Source organism: Rhinatrema bivittatum, chromosome 1 (assembly GCF_901001135.1).
Source record: "Rhinatrema bivittatum chromosome 1, aRhiBiv1.1, whole genome shotgun sequence".
Classification (NCBI taxonomy): Eukaryota; Metazoa; Chordata; class Amphibia; order Gymnophiona; family Rhinatrematidae; genus Rhinatrema; species Rhinatrema bivittatum.
Window position 1 is genome coordinate 548,383,500 of NC_042615.1, and position 16,901 is coordinate 548,400,400.

General features: G+C 46.3%; 1 protein-coding gene across 5 annotated transcripts in view; it reads right to left on the minus strand.

Annotated features, from left to right (window-relative positions):
• The window catches only part of PRUNE2 (prune homolog 2 with BCH domain), a 140,960-nt gene that overhangs the window by 54,937 nt on the left and 69,122 nt on the right, over window positions 1-16,901 (minus strand). The gene's annotated exons all lie outside the window — the stretch shown is intronic.

Consider the following 16,901-nt stretch of genomic DNA (forward strand, 5'->3'; position numbering starts at 1 on the left):
TTGAATTTGTTTGTCTTTGGAGGTTTGTTTGAGTAAATTTCCTTTTACAACTTATTAACTTCTGAAAATGGATGGAGTGAATGGTTATTTTGGAATGAATATGTCCAATTTTCTTTGGGCTAATAATTAATCGAATGAGCATGTCCCCAGTTTCTATCCCCCACCTCTGCAGTGAGGTGGCCCCCATGACCCACTGCTGTCTGTGAACTGTGCTTGCAGCAGTGAGAGCATCCTTCCCTGTGCACGGGTACTGAGACCCAGCATCCTGTGCCATGACCCTGTCTCCTCTTGTTCCCATGGATTCCATTTTAAACATGAAGCTCCTTTGGGAAGAGGAGGAAGCAGAGCTGCAGTGAAGAATGTAAGCATGCATTGACTCACAATACCTACTGGGATATAACAATGACAGATATCAGATATCAATATAATAAGATGAGTGTGTATCATAATCATTATTTCACTTTTTTCTTTAAAGTAACACTTTAATCTAATTGCTTCCATTAATCTTGAAATACAGATTCTTTTATGTAAATTCAAAAATAGTACAAAAATACAGTTATCACATGTTCTTTAATTTCATAACATTATAACTCCTTAAATGACAATATCACAGTATATCAATAGGCCACCTCTCACTTTTTTTTTTTTTTTTTTAAAGAATCTGTATTTAAAGATTAATGGTAGCAATTAGATTAAAGATTGTTATTCACAATACCTACTGCAGAGGAATGGCTACAGTGACTGATTCATTGGATTACAATGGGCATAGAGCTGCTCCACTGTCTTGTCAGAAAGAAGGGGTGTGGCAGTGGTGGAGGATGGAGTGGAGTTAATGTAAGGTGGCAGTGAGAGGGAAGAGGTACAAAATTTGATGCTGCCTATGATGGCAAAATTCCTTGAACCATCCCTGGCAATAGAAGACTGCACCATAAGGACAATAATTTTGTTTTGTTTACAAGTAATAAAACAGCCATACCTGGGCACAAAAGAGAGGGACAGGAGGAAACATATACTATGAAAAAGTTGGACCAAATGACGCATAAAAACAAGACCAAAGAACACAGCAGGTACCATACCAGCCACATCAGACACCACATCAAAAGACGCTTGCATACTACAAGACTCCATGATGGACAATCACAGACATTCATAGGGAAAAACAGGGTCTCTAGGTACTCGTAGTCCTGAGGATCCTCCATCATACAACAGGCTACCATTGTGCCCCTCATTTCTGGTAGAGGCTGGGTGCCCCATTCCGGTGCTCAGAACAGGAGCAGCCACCTCATGGGATCCATGTTAGTCTGAACACTTCCAAAAAAGAAGACACTCATTAGTAGACTGGGTCCAGCAAAAGCAAAACATAAGGATTAGTTTAGAAAAAAGAGACTTGCACTCTAGCAGCACAGATTAGATTCATTGGCACTGTATGCAAACTGGATTTGGATTAAATTCTATCTATCCGAATCTGGGCTCAAGGCAAGTTACAAATTCAGGTATACTTAGCAGGTCCCTTCCCCAGTGGGTTTACTACCTAAAATGTGTACCTGAAGCAATGGGGGGGAGGGGGGGGGGGTGAAGTGATTTATTCAAAATGTCAAGAAGTATCATAGGAAAATTAGTCCTTACCTGTTAATTTTCGTTCCTGTAGTACCACGGATCAGACCAGACCGTGGGTTGAGCCTCCTGTCCAGCAGATAGAGACAGACCAAAATTGAAAGAGTATCCTACATCAGGACAGAGCCTACCCTGCAGCCCTTCAGTATAACCATTGTCAAAGCAGAAAACAACAAACCGTGAATAGGATCAAGCAAGTAACCAAAAAGCTCAATTGAGCAACTGCATAACATTGTAAGGAACATGGTAGAAATAAGCACTCTTGCATATGCATGGTTCCCAATGACCAATGCTTCCGGTGTATTCATCCGATTAAAGTACCGATTTCAGAAAATCTGCAAAGAACAAGCTTCGAGCGGACCGTATGAAAAGAGAAAGACAGGGAAGGGTGTCTGGACTGATCCGTGGTACTACAGGAACGAAAATTAACAGGTAAGGACTAATTTTCCTTTCCCTGTACGTACTCGGATCAGTCCAGACCGTGGGATATACCAAAGCTTCCCTAAACTGGGTGGGACCGAGACAATCCCGCTCGAAGCACTTGCCGACCAAAGGAACCAAGAACCGGTGCTTGCACATCCAATCCGTAGTGACAAGCAAAAGTATACAGGGACGTCCATGTGGCGGCTCTGCAAATTTTTTTGGAGAAACAGATTGGCTCTCCGCTAAGGAATTAACCTGAGAAAGCAACGAATGAGCCTTCAGGCCCTCAAGAGCCGTCCTACCTTGACAAAGATAGGCCGAAGAAATTGCCTCCTTTAACCACCGAGCGATAGTCTTAGAAGCCAGTTTGCCCCGATTGGGACCACTCCAGAGGACAAAGAGATGATCCGAGATCAGAAAATCATTGGTAACCTGCAGATAGCGAAGGAGAACCCGTTTAACATCGAGTCTGCGAAGATCGCCCCCAGCTGTTCCCGCAATCTCCTCTGGGGAAAAAGCTGGAAGCTCCACCGACTGGTTCACATGAAAGGCGGAAATAACCTTAGGCAGAAAGGAAGGCACCGTCTTGAGCAAGACTCCTGAGTCAGAGAAACGCAAAAAGGTTCCCGACAGGACAAAGCTTAAGAACATAAGAACATAAGAAAATGCCATACTGGGTCAGACCAAGGGTCCATCAAGCCCAGCATCCTGTTTCCAACAGTGGCCAATCCAGGCCATAAGAACCTGGCAAGTACCCAAAAACTAAGTCTATTCCATGTTACCTTTGCTAATGGCAGTGAACTTAATAGCAGGTAATGAACTTCTCCTCCAAGAACTTATCCAATCCTTTTTTAAACCCAGCTATACTAACTGCACTAACCACATCCTATGGCAACAAATTCCAGAGTTTAATTGTGCGATGAGTAAAAAAGAACTTTCTCTGATTAGTCTTAAATGTGCCTCATGCTAACTTCATGGAATGCCCCCTAGTCTTTCTACTATCCGAAAGAGTACATAACCGATTCACATCTACCCGTTCTAGACCTCTCATGATTTTAAACACCTCTATCATATCCCCCCTCAGCCGTCTCTTCTCCAAGCTGAAAAGTCCTAACCTCTTTAGTCTTTCCTCATAGGGGAGCTGTTCCATTCCCCTTATCATTTTGGTAGCCCTTCCCTGTACCTTCTCCATCGCAATTATATCTTTTTTGAGATGCGGCGACCAGAATTGTACACAGTATTCAAGGTGCGGTTTCACCATTGAGCGATACAGAGGCATTATGATATTTTCCGTTTTATTCACCATTCCCTTTCTAATAATTCCCAACATTCTGTTTGCTTTTTTGACTGCCACAGCACACTGAACCGACGATTTCAATGTGTTATCCACTATGACGTCTAGATCTCTTTCTTGGGTTGTAGCACCTAATATGGAACCCAACATTGTGTAATTATAGCATGTGTTATTTTTCCCTATATGCATCACCTTGCACTTATCCACATTAAATTTCATCTGCCATTTGGTTGCCCAATTTTCCAGTCTCACATAGTCTTCCTGCAATTTATCACAATCTGCTTGTGATTTAACTACTCTGAACAATTTTGTGTCATCTGCAAATTTGATGATCTCACTCGTCGTATTTCTTTCCAGATCATTTATAAATATATTGAAAAGTAAGGGTCCAAATACAGATCCCTGAGGCACTTCACTGTCCACTCCCTTCCACTGAGAAAATTGTCCATTTAATCCTACTCTCTGTTTTCTGTCTTTTAGCCAGCTTGGATCTCTGAAACCCGCCGAGCAGAAGATATAGAGACAAGAAAGACTGTCTTGAGCATTAGGTCCTTTACCGTAGCCCGACGGAGAGGTTCGAATAGAGCCACACAAAGGACAAGATTAAGGCTCCACGATGGACAAGACAAGCGAGTCGGTAGTCGCAGGTGTTTGACTCCCTTCAAAAACTGAACCACGTCCGGGTGGCCCGCTAAGGGATGACCATCCACCCGTCTGAGGAGAGAACCGAGAGCAGAAACATGCACGCGTAGGGAACTGAAAGAGAGACCCTTGGAGAGGCCCTTCTGTAGAATTGAGAGAACCAATGAAACCGGAGCAGGGCACGCCGAGACCCTCGATTCCGCACAAACAGTCTCAAAAAGTTTCCAGACGCGCACATAACCAAGGGAAGTCGATTGCTTCCGAGCCCGTAGCAAAGTGGAGATAACCTCCTCCTTATAGCCCTTGCGCCTTAGGCGTCTCCGTTCAAAAGCCAGGCTGCTAAGCAAAAGCGATCGGCCTGGTCGAAAAATACGGGCCCCTGTCGAAGCAGTCGAGGAAGATGGCCGAGCCGAAGAGGTCCGTCCTTCGCCAGATTGACGAGATACGCGAACCACGGTCTGCGAGGCCATTCGGGTGCTACCAGAACCACTGGCCTCCGGTGGAGTTCTATTCTTCGGAGAACTTTTCCCACCAGAGGCCAGGGAGGGAACACGTAAAGAAGGACTTCCGCCGACCAGGGGAGAGCCAGAGCATCCACTCCCTTCAGAGCTCTCTCCAACAGCTGAAGAACCTGTTGGCCTTTGCATTGCGCAAGGTTGCCATGAGGTCCAGGTGAGAGGGACCCCACCTGTCAACGATCAGGTCCATGCTTCTTCGGAGAGTTCCCACTCTCCCAGATCGAGAGACTGGTGACTGAGGAAATTGGCCTGTACATTCTCCTTGCCGGCTATGTGGGACGCCGCCAGGCAATCCAGATGGCGTTCCGCCCAGTCGAAGAGACGGCTGGCTTCCAGAGCCACCAGGCGACTGCGAGTGCCTCCTTGCCTGTTGATATAAGCCACGGTGGTTGAATTGTCGGACAGAACCCTCACCGCTTTGCCGCGGATCAGGGGCCGAAACTTCTGCAGGGCCAGACGCACCGCCCGGGCCTCCAACCGATTGATGTGTCAATGAGACTGGACAAGACCAGATCCCTTGTGTGGACTGGGACTGGCAGACTGTGCCCCATCCCGAGAGACTGGCATCCGTGGTTACTATCGTCCACTGAGGAGTCTGAAGTGGCATTCCCCGGAGGAGATGAGGAAGTGAAAGCCACCACTGCAAGGCGGCGGCGGTAGAGGCCGAAAGCGGAAGCACAGCTTGAAACTGTTCTGATACCGGCTGCCAACAGGATAGCAAAGCTCTCTGTAACGGTCGCATATGAGCAAAGGCCCAGGGAACTAGGTCGATGGTGGAGGCCATCGAGCCCAAGACCTGTAGGTAGTCCCAGGCCATCGGGAGAGGCAGCGAGAGCAGATTCTGTACCTGTACCTGTAACCGTCTCGGACAATGTTGAGGACCCACTGGCCCGACGTGATTTTGACCCACTCCTTGAAGAACTGGGAGAGACGACCTCCCAGCAGAGGGACCGAGGAGTGGGTCAACCGAACTTCATTGTGGGGCGGGCTTTGGGGTAGAGCGCTGAGCCGGCCCCTCACAGAAGGACCGGCGCCCGCGAAAGGGTGAGACCAAGATTGAGACCGGGAAGAATAACCTCTGGAGGAGCCAGCTTATCCACAGGGTGTATATCTCCGCTGACCCCGGAAGCGAGGACGAGAGGGCACAAAGGATCGAGACTGCTTCAGATGGTCCTCCGGTAGCTTATGAACCTTGTTTTCCCCCAAGGAATTAATAAGCTGCTCAAGGTCCTCTCCAAAAAGCAACTTACCTTTGAAGGGCAATGTGCCCAGCCTTGCCTTGGCGGACCAATTGCGCAGCCAGAGGAGCCTTCTAGCGGAGACCGCCGAGACCATCGCTTTTGCCTGGACACGGAGGAGGTTGTAGAGCGCATCAGCCCTGTATGCTATGACGCCTTCCAAACGTTCAGCCTGCTCCGCCTCTGCAGACGGGAGGTCCTGGGTGCCGAGTAGTTGTTGAACCCACCTGAGACCTGCCCGCTGCATGAGACTGCTGCAGATAGTTGCCCGGACTCCCAGGGCCAGGACTTCAAAGATACGCTTCAGATGGGCTTTGAACTTACGATCCTGTCCGTCCTTCAGAGCCATCGCTTCCACCATGGGGATAGTGGTGTGCTTGATGACCGCCGAAACAGAAGAATCCACGGTGGGAATCTTCAGCATGTCCAAGCATTCCTCCGGGAGGGGATAGAGCTTGTCCATAGCCCGCCCCACCCGGAGTCCCGATTCGGGAGCCTCCCATTCCCGCAGTAGCAGCAACTTATGCATGAGATGAAAGGGAAAAGTGCTTGCCGGAACCCTGAGTCCCGCCAGGACCGGGTCCATATCCTTGGGTAAAGAGGCCATAAGTGTGTCCGCAGGGGGCCCCTCCAGCCCCAGCTCCTGGAGGACAAAGGGGATTAGGGGCTCCAACTCCTCCCTTTGAAACATGCAGAGGACCCTAGGATCATCCCCCTCCAGGGGTGGAAGTGCGCTCACCAAATCTGTTGTGGGATCCAGATCCAGAGTAACTGGGGCCACTGGGCGGTCAGGAATAGGGGCCACCCCCGGGACCACCCACACCCTAACAGACCCCTGGGGCTCCGGGACAGGGAGAACGGGCAGCGGTGTCAGACGCAGAATTTTCGGCGGGAGGGGGCCTGGGGAAGGGTCCTCCTCCTCCTCCTGCAAGCTGGCCAAATAAGATTTATGCAGGAGAAGAACAAAATCAGAGGAAAATTGGGTCCTGGATTTCCCGGAGGGGGGGGGCAGAGGGGGAGGCGAGGGAGGGTCAGGGACCTCATCCTGGGGCAGCTCGGGGCTTAAATCGGGAGGAAACTCCTGAAAATTTTGTTCCCCAGCCCCTGGCAGCTCCGAATCAGGAGCTGCAGAAATTCCCAAGATGACCACTGTTCCCGCGGGTTGCCAACCCGGGAACGGCCTAGCCATGCGCGGGGGATTGCGTCCCCGAAGTAAATTTGCTTGCCCTGCCGAGAAGGGGCCTTCCTCACCCGGCAGGCAGGAAGAGCAGAGCCCCTCGCGCGACGAGGGCTCCCCACACACGAGGCAGGTGCTTGGCCGCAGCATCCCCAGCAAAGAGGAGCTGCGAGCTGAAGAGAAAAAAACTAGCTGAAAGCTCTGCCGGCAGGAGCGGAGGCAGAGGAGGAACCCTGCACGCTCCTCTGTGTCTGGCTGCCGGTTAGGTCTGAGTAAAAAGTAGACTGTATTGATTTAGTTCTTTATTATGTATTTATTTATTTGTTTTTACAAGCCTGAAGCAAAACGGAGGGAAAAAAGAAACAGGCAATGGAGCACTAAGCTCTCTAGGCAGCCAGAGGAGGGAGACGAGTGACTGGACCACCAGCCTCGGTCTCCGCACCAAGGAAGCAGTCACAGACTTAGGCTATGCCCTGCACAAGGGGCAAAGCCCCCCTAAGTCCGGCAAGAGCCAGGAGACGGAACCGCCTCCTGCACAAAAAAGAGGGAAGAGAATCAACTAATCTTAAATTTCTTTCTTTTTTTTTTTTAATTGACAAATCCTAATGAAATTACTACTTGCTTGATCCCAAAGGAAGAAACCGAAAAGCTGACTAGCTGAAATCAGGAGACCACACTGTGAGCTGATCCATCTGCTGGGGACAGACAAATCCTGAAGGGCTGCAGGGTAGGCTCTGTCCTGATATAGGATACCCTTTCAGTTTTGATCTGTCTCCATCTGCTGGACAGGAGGCTCAACCCACGGTCTGGACTGATCCGGGTACGTACAGGGAATAGGGAGAATTAAGATTCAAACCCTAGCTTCCCTGATACTCCTCCCACTACGCTAACCACTCAGCTACTCCTCCATTTTTAGCCTTCTCACACAGAATAATAAAAGAAAAAACATGACAGACATACTTCGGTTGGGAGGAGAGCACACCAGGGATAGTCCTTCTTCTTCCAGTTATTTATCCTTGAGGATTGCTGTAGAAATGCCGTGGCAAATGGTGAGTGGAGATCACAGCAGAAGGACTGGCTGTCATCTCCTCTTCTTAGTCAGAAAATGAGGATGAACATGCTAGAGCCATGGAGATCAGAGACTAAAAAGTGATTTAAGAAAGCTCAAAGAGTGGTTGAAGACTTGGCAGCTGGGATTCAATGCCAAGAAATGCAGTCATGCATCTGGGGTGCATAATCCAAAAGAGCTGTATGTGATGGGTGGTTGGGGGAGTGAAAGACTAATGTGCATAGACTGGGAGAGGGACCTTGGGTGATCGCATCTGGTGATCTGAAGGTGGCAAAGCAATGTGACAAGGCGATAGCTAATGCCAGAAGAATGCTGGGCTGCAAAGAGAGGAATAACCAGTAAGAAAAAAGAGGTGATAATGCCCTCGTAGAGATCCTTAATGAGGCCTGACTGGGAGTACCATGTCCAGTTCTGGAGATCGTATCTTGAAAAGGATAGAGACAGGATGCAGGCGATCCAGAGAAGGGCGACCAAAATGGTGAGGGGTCAGCATTGGAAGACTTAGGAGGAGAGGCTGAAGGATCTGGATATGTACTCCCTGGAAGAAAGAAGATGCAGAGGAGATATGATACAGACCTTCAGATAACTGAAAGGTTTCAATGATGCACAAACTTTGTTGGAAAGCAGACAGTACAACTAGGGGGCATGAAATGAAACTCCACAGGGAGAAGACTCAGAACCATATCAGGAAATATTTCTTCACAGAGAAGGTGGTGGATGCCTGGAATGCCCTTCCGGAAGAGGTGGTGAGGATGAAAACAGTAAACAAATTCAAAAAGGTATGGGATAAACACTGTGGATCCCTAAAGACTAGAGGTGGAATTGATAAAAGGGTGCATGGGGGTTCCTTGCATGGAGCGGCAGTTACTATCCTTAACCAATTAGCTTTCATGATTATGATGCAATTGCAACATCACTTTCCACTTCAACAATGGGTGTAAAAGAGGAAGTGGATTCAGACAATAATCAATGCTGGGCCCTGACTTTTATGGTCTGGGGTACTGATAAACAGACATTAGGGAAAAAGCGCAGAACTGCTTCTACAGCCAAGTCCAAAAGCAAAGCATGTTCAAACAGCATTGTCTGAATTATCAAGGCTGTTCACCCTGCAAGAATGTGGCTAGCAATAACTTTATTATGCGTTTGGCAGGTATTTAGTTTTGATTGTAAATATTACTACCCTTAACGTAATGCTTGGAGGTAACCTGAATGTAGTGGCAGTTACTACTATAAAAGACTTGCTGAACAGACTGAATGCACCATTTGGTCTGTTTCTGTCATCATATCTATGCCATGTGACCAGCATTCAAAGGGCCCACATCTGTTTGTGCTGCTTAGAACAGGCCAAAAAGCAATTTGAATAAATCCAGATTATTTGCAGCATGACATATCTCAATGCGGGACAAGTTCAGATTTTTTTAAACTAAATTTATACATGAATATTCACAGTCACTCTTATAGTCAATCATTTGTGCTGTCTTTGAATTAATTAATATATACATAAATCCAGATTAAAAAAAAAATTGATTCATATTTGACCCAAAAAAGAAGCAGACTGAGTATTCAGGTACATCTGTTTACATATATAAACCCAAATTGATTGTGGGGGTCTATATTGAGCCACTATGCGGCCCGACAAGTTAGCCGGATGCACTTATCTAATTTAGCTGGTATATTCAGCCATCGCTCAGTGATACCTAGGGCCAAACTGCAGGTCCCTACAATGAGCCACAGTGCAGGACCCTGCCCAAGGGCTATTGCTGCAATGTCTGGAGGATATAAAATAGGGGAAACCCACCCGTTAGTTGTGAATGTCTGGCTCATGGCAGCAGATCCCACCTGTGATTCCAAATGAGCTGGAAACCCAAAGGAGTAGGAGGAAACTTCAGGAGCAAAAATAAATAAATAATTTTAAAGTGTTGGCAGCAGATGTCACAATGCTTTACTGTGCTGCCTCACTTCAGTAGTTCCAGATGGAGAGAAGGTACTATGGGACTAATTAACTGACAGGAGGTTCTGAATTTATTTATTTATTTTTTTAGCCTCTCTCCTAGAGATGAGTCAGGGAAGAGCTGCGGCACTAGAAAAGTATACGTTCCTACAGGGTGGCTGACCTTATCTCCATCCAAAAAGTGAGGCCCAGCTTGTAAAGTTCCCCTGTTCCTGCTTGCTTAGGAAGGGGAGAAAATGGACGCCACTCTTGCATCAGACAAATCCGAATGCATTCCTGCCTTGGGAGACCAACGTATACCAAATTCCGGCCTTCCAATCCCAATTGTAGAAAGTCAATGAAGGCACTGAATAAATAAAGAGAAATGAAGATGCCATAAAAAGCTTAATAAGCTTCCTCATGGAGAATATTTTAAGCAAATTTAATAGAAGGAAAAGACATCAGAGAGCAAGCTGTGATGAATGAGTCATCTACTGGCTACAAGAACAATCATCAGGCAGAAAAATCTCCTTTGTGTGAAAGGTGCTACATATAAATAATTTCAGAAAACGAGCTTATCTTTGAAAAAGATTTCAAACAACCATAATGATATTAGTTAGTTAAACAATGGTTCAATGTGGCCAACATTTCACCATAAATGGCTGCTTTAGGGACCATTTCATCTTTAAAAGTCCAGATATCCATTTCTATGACTTCAAACACTGATTCGAGTGTTGGCTCGCAAGAGAGACCTCTACAATGGCATCAGTCTACTGCATGGGTTTCTCTCCCATTTTATATCCCCTCCCAGCTTACTTTAGGGCAGTCACTGCAGTGACAGCCCTTGGCAGGGTCTTGTACCAGGGTTCCTTGTAGAGTCCTGAGATTATGGTCCCTGAATCTGCATGAAAACATGCACCAGGCTGATTGCTACTATAAATATTTCTAAGCAAATCTACACCTAAATCACACATATGTTCTTAGATCACAGCATTCGCCCGATCAAGAGGCAGTTTTATGCCTGCAGTAGTTAATTGCCCATTAAGCATTTAAGCATTCTGTCTAGTTCTTATGGTCGGCGAGCAGGTAATTTGATCAGTGATTTCTTTCCTGCATTGCTAATGACTCGTTACTCTCTCCTTTTCCTGTCCCATTATTCCCATTATTTTTCTCTTTATTTTTTATTTTTGTCTTTTTCATTATGAGGATTGTGAATTATTTGTGGGTTTGATTATTTCCTGGCTTTTCAGACATATACATGTGCCAATCACATTGTGTGTGCACCTGGTCCTCCTTGAGCAGTTCCGGTTTGGATAAGCCAGGTTAGTGGGTTTGGTCATTATACGGGTCGGGTGTTAGGCAGGTTTGAGCATTTTAGTAGCAACTCAGCGGAATCATCATTGGGAACCGTTAAGATGTTTTTTTCACACTCCCAGTTTACATACAGTATTGCTTTGTTGGGGGGGCTTCCCATTCTAATTTTCTGGTTTTCTTTCACTCTAATTCTCTTTCACTTTGATTTCTTTTCGCTGTGAATTTATGTGTACCCCAGCTTGGGAACAACTGTCTGTGGCTTTATTTTTTTTTATGTTATTTTTTGAAACTTTTGAGGTTGTTTAAATTAAAATATGAAGAGAATTTGAATTCATATATTTTTTATTTTTAACCTCTACTTCCTGATATTTTAATGGATGCTCATAATCCATCTGTGACTCGGCTCCACCTCTTCAATGTGGGGAGTACATAAGAGATATTTTGTTATTTCTTTTCTTAGATAAACAAAGTAATGTTTAGAACTATTTTGTTGGCACATTTTTTAGACATCATCATTTATGTACATTTACCAATACAATTTCATTCACACTTTTCCTGATTGATATCTCGGTGTTTTTTATATCAGGGGTTCCCCCGAAGAAGCAGGCATCGGAGAAACAAGGGCCTTATCAGGGATTTGACATCATATCCAGGAGATAGATTACACCGTTTTAGTTCTTAATGTATTTCACTTTATAGATAGGACATATAAGATATTTGGTTATATCCAGTGGGGTAGATTTTATAAATTTACGTGCGCGCGAACAAAAGTACGCTGGATTTTATAAGATATGCGCGTATCTTATAAAATCCGGGGTCGGCGCGCACAAGGGGGTGTACATTTGTGCAACTTGCGCATGCTGAGCCCGGCGCGCGCTGCCTGTTCCCTCCGAGGCCGCTCCGAAATCGGAGCGGCCTCGGAGGGAACTTTCCTTCCACCTCCACTCACCATCCCCTCCCTTCCCCTACCTAACCGACCCCCCCGGCCCTATCTAAACCCCCCCCCACCTTTGTTGGCAGATTTACGCCTGCCGAAAGCAGGCGTAAATCTGCGCGCGCCAGCGGGCTGCTGGCGTGCCATCATGCGACCCGGGGGTTGGTCCGGAGGCCTCGACCACGCCCCCGGGCCGGCGTCACGCCCCCGACATGCCTCCCGCCCCGCCCCGAAATTCGTGCCGCCCACCCGACACGCCCCGACACGCCCCCTTTGCAAAGCCCCGGGACTTACGCGCATCCCGGGGCTTGTGCGTGCCACCGAGCCTATGCAAAATAGGCTTGGCGCGCACAGGGGGGGTTTGGGGTAGGTTTTCGGGGGGTACGCGCGTATCTTACGCACGTACCCCTTTGAAAATCTACCCCAGTATGTACATTAGTAGTCAGCATTAGTGAGGTTGTGGGGCTTACATATTTCTTCTGAATGGATTATTAATACCATTAGCTTCTAATGTTTAAGGAAATAACCTGTTAGTTTGACATTTGTCTTGTAATACACGGTCAGCTAGGAAATTGACTTACAGCACATTGTGGGGTAGATTTTAAAACGCGCGTGCACACATGGATGCCCGATTTTATAACATGCACACGCCGGAGGATTTAGGCGCGTAACTGGTCTTACGCACGCCGTGCCTATTTAAAAAAGGCCCGGCGATGCGCATAAAGCCCCGGGACGCATGTAAGTCTCGGGGCTTGCAAAAAGGGGCAGGGTGGGGCGGAGGAGGGGTCAGGCTCCCGGCATAGTGGCCATATTTGCCGCTGTGCTGGGGATCGCGCACCGGCAGTTGGCCGGCATGCGCAACTTACTTCAGCCCCAGGGCTCAAGTAAGTTTTGCAACAAAAAAAACCAAAAGGAAAAAGTAGGGGGGAAAGGGCGGGGGAGGTAGGGGAAAGGAAGGGAAGGTGGGGTGGGGGGGTAGGGAACGGGGAAAGCTGTGCGGCTCAGCGCGCACTAGGTGCACAATTGTGTACCCCCTTGTGTGCGCCGACCACCGATTTTATAACTTGCACGCACAAGTTATAAAATCGGGCGTACATGTATGCGTGACGGGTAGTACACGCACACGTACACCCGCGCGCAAGCTTTTAACATTTACCCCTAAATAAATAACAGAAATAAAACTATAAAATGTCAGTCCAAGTTAAAAACCTGTTCACACAGGAAATTTGAGATAACATTTCTCACTTTTGAAGCAGTACTACACTGCTAATTATGCAATGGCATAAAAAATGGAACAAAATAACTAAATGCTGTCTCCTGTTTTAGCTCCAATCTTATTCTGTTAGGAGGACGGACCACAAACAGATCCAACTGAGAAGACTAAATGGGCATGTCTTGGTTTAAAGGATCTTAAATCATCAGACAAGTACTGCAGAAAACCCCAAAGCAAAAACATATAAATGAATGTCAAGATCTTAAAACTACTTTTCATGGCCACTAGCAGCCAATGTAGTTTAATCCAAAGCAGGGTCACTGAATCAAATATTTTATCCCTAAAAATCAGTTGGCAGCTATGTTCACGACCATCTAAAAAAGTCTCAAATTTGACTGCACAATCCTGATATAATGCATTACAAAAATCATTGGAGGTTGAGATAAAGCATGGACCAAGGACTCTAAATCTTTCTTAACCAAAAAGTAGCTTTATTTGACATAAAAAATGTAAGTAATAAAAACATGATCAGACCACTGCTGATACTTGAGGACTCATATCAAGTGTAGAGTTCAACTTAATTCCAAGAATTGCAATCACACTTTTAGGGCAAATAACTACTCCTAGAATAGAAAGAAATACATTTATAGGGTAATTTTCAAAGAAGTTACACACATAAATGTAACATGCTGTTGTATCAATTTTCAAAAGCCATTTACTCGCGTAAAGTGCACTTAGATGAGTAAATCCTATAGACAATTCAATGGCATATATTATAGCAATTTTCAAAAGCTGCCTTATTCAGGCCTTTAATGTATGATTTGCTCTTCCAACCCACTGAGTTTCAGTTTTAGCTGGGTTAAGCTTAGGTTTACAGTCCTCCAGCTATTTGGCAAATGATTGCACGCACTTGTTTGACTTAGACCAATCAACTACAGACTAACATAGCTAAACCTCTGGAAGTTTTATCACAAAACAGAGAAATATGTCACAATTATCCAGATCTAGTGAGAGCTTACCTTTACTGAAACAATGAATAACACTGATTAACATACTAGTGAGAGAAAATTACGGCCAAAAGACTCCATGAAGCACTTCAGTTTATGGAGGGACGTTAGAAGAAGCAGTTGAGATACAGTTCAAGTTCAGAAGGAACTTTCTCTAAACTGTTTTCAAACAACATGAAAGCCTTTGTTTTCCTTAACTTAAGGAAACTAACAATTTTAGTTTATCAGAAAACCTAGTTCTATACAGTTGTTGGAGGCTGGCGGGGTGAAGTCCAGGCCTGAAGCGAATAACATGGCCTTGGGTTGGCAACCATATTGAGCACAACCCTTGCCCTTTCTCCTTTTTTAAACTTCAGGGGTGGTAGTAGGATTCCCCCTCCCCTCCCCTCCCACCACCACCTTCTTTTGGTAGGCGAGATATCTCCTCCCTTCTCCCATCCTCCTGGGGAATTCAAACCATGCCGGGGGTAGGAATATCCCTGGTTGGTCATTCCTCATGAGGATTTGGTGATGTACCCCCTGCCTCTTTATTTAAGCACTATTTAATGGATAACTTTTTGCCCTTTACCTTCTGCGTCTGCCTTTCCCTCTCCTCCCTCCCCTTCTTTGCGGTATGTTTGTAATATTCTGGTTGGTTTTGTCACAGTGGCAGTATCTGAGCCCTTATGATTATCTGTACTGTTACCAGGTTTCTCTGTTGAATGTTCTGTAATTGATGTGCTTTTGGAAGGGAGGGGCTGCTGGCACATGGTGGTGCGGGGCTGAGCATTCACCAATTGGCCATTTGGGGCATCCAGTTGAGCTATGGCAGTGATGTCCCAGAATGGGGGCGAGGCACGACAGTTGACTGCTGGCGAGGCCTAGAAAGCTGGGGATGGCTGTTGGCAGGGATGCTTGAATTATGACAGTACCACCCTTAGGCCAGGTGGTGGGAATAGGAAAGGGGTGCAAAGTATTATAAGTGTTTTGCCTATCTGATTTGGAAGTGTTTGGGCACAGATTGTTTGCTATAAACTGCAGCCTGGTTGAAATCCCATATGTAACCCCATCCCTGAGCGCTGACTGCATACTGATGGGACCATAAAATTTATTTTGTGGCTCTATGGGGCTGGAACCACTCTGGCTGGCTCTTTTACTGTCTCTTTCCCCAAGGGTTGGAGTAGTTTGTTGGTGGGACTCTTCCTGGGTCCAGAGTGACAAGGGTGACTCTTTATGCTTTCTTTTCCTCATAGTGTATGCTTTATGTGCTGTATATGCCAAAGAAATACACTTGAGACTTGGTTTAAGTGTCCAAAATAAAAGTCTTTACAGATTGGAAATCAGATCGAATATTGGCACAAATAACTCAGGCCTCAGCACCACAGAACTTCTCTTTAATTACAGTCCTTTCCCTCTATCTGTGCATGAGTCTCGGTTCGCAGAGCCATGGAAACATCCCCCCTCCAAGGCTCGGCTAAGTGGGCAGGATATCCCTGGTTGGGCAGGGTAAGCCTGGTAAAAAGGTATAAATACGATCTCTGCCCAGAGAGAAAATCCCTCTCTCTCCGCCAAGGGTGAAGACTTCTGAAGAGTGTCCTCGATGGTCTCAAATGGCTCTTACACACAGTTATTTGTTTGCTCTTCTTCTCTTTCTCCCCTTATGAAGTCCCTGAACAAGCAGCTCCAGATATTCCTTACTAGGGTAGGAAGAGGGGAAGCTGAAACTTCCTCCCTGATCTTCTCAACTAAATTCTTTTCCCCAAAACAGAGACAAATCACCAGAATGTCCTGATATCGGGTCACCAATCCTCTGTGTTCACCGAGGGTGCTTGGGACTCCCCTAGAGAGAGAGAGAGGGCTCTCTGTGCCCTCCCTCCAAGCAGTACCCAGGGGTCTCACCAGGCTTCTTAGAAATTAAAGTCTCTGACAAAACCCCAACACAAACTAAGATACATTCCTTACTCAACAAGAAGTGGATAGGCCAAACTCACAGACTCCAGGCAGGGTTTGCCTGAATCCTAAGAGAAGGCCCCAAAACTCCAACTCTGGAAAACACTCCAAACACCTCTTATAACCCAGAAAATCAACTATACTGCCCTCAGAGCTCTCAGGAGAGAGCCGCTTATAAATCCTCTCAAAGGGGACGGCCATTCTACTATCCTCAAAGGGAGGGGTTGTACTGATTGATGCTCCCCCCTAATACAAACTACACTGCCTAGCTAAAAGACATGGGCATACTGGTAATAAGACCAGGGGCCATTAAACACACTACTGTGTCTGTTGTCATTCTAGTTCAGGATGGGAGGATTGGGAGCCAGGGATTCCGAATGCCCATGTTACTAGTAATTCTATATCTTGAGAGTTTTGGAAATTGACTTGATTCAATGGTTTCTGGTCCATGACGTCTCTAAACCCAGTCCTTTCCTTTTGCTTTTCCTGGGCTCATCTCTGCACCCCTTCAGAATATCTGCCCTTCAGCAGAAATCCCACTTTCCCTTCACTGTCTATCTCTCACCTCCTCTTCTCAGTCCATTTCTTATTGCTACTAT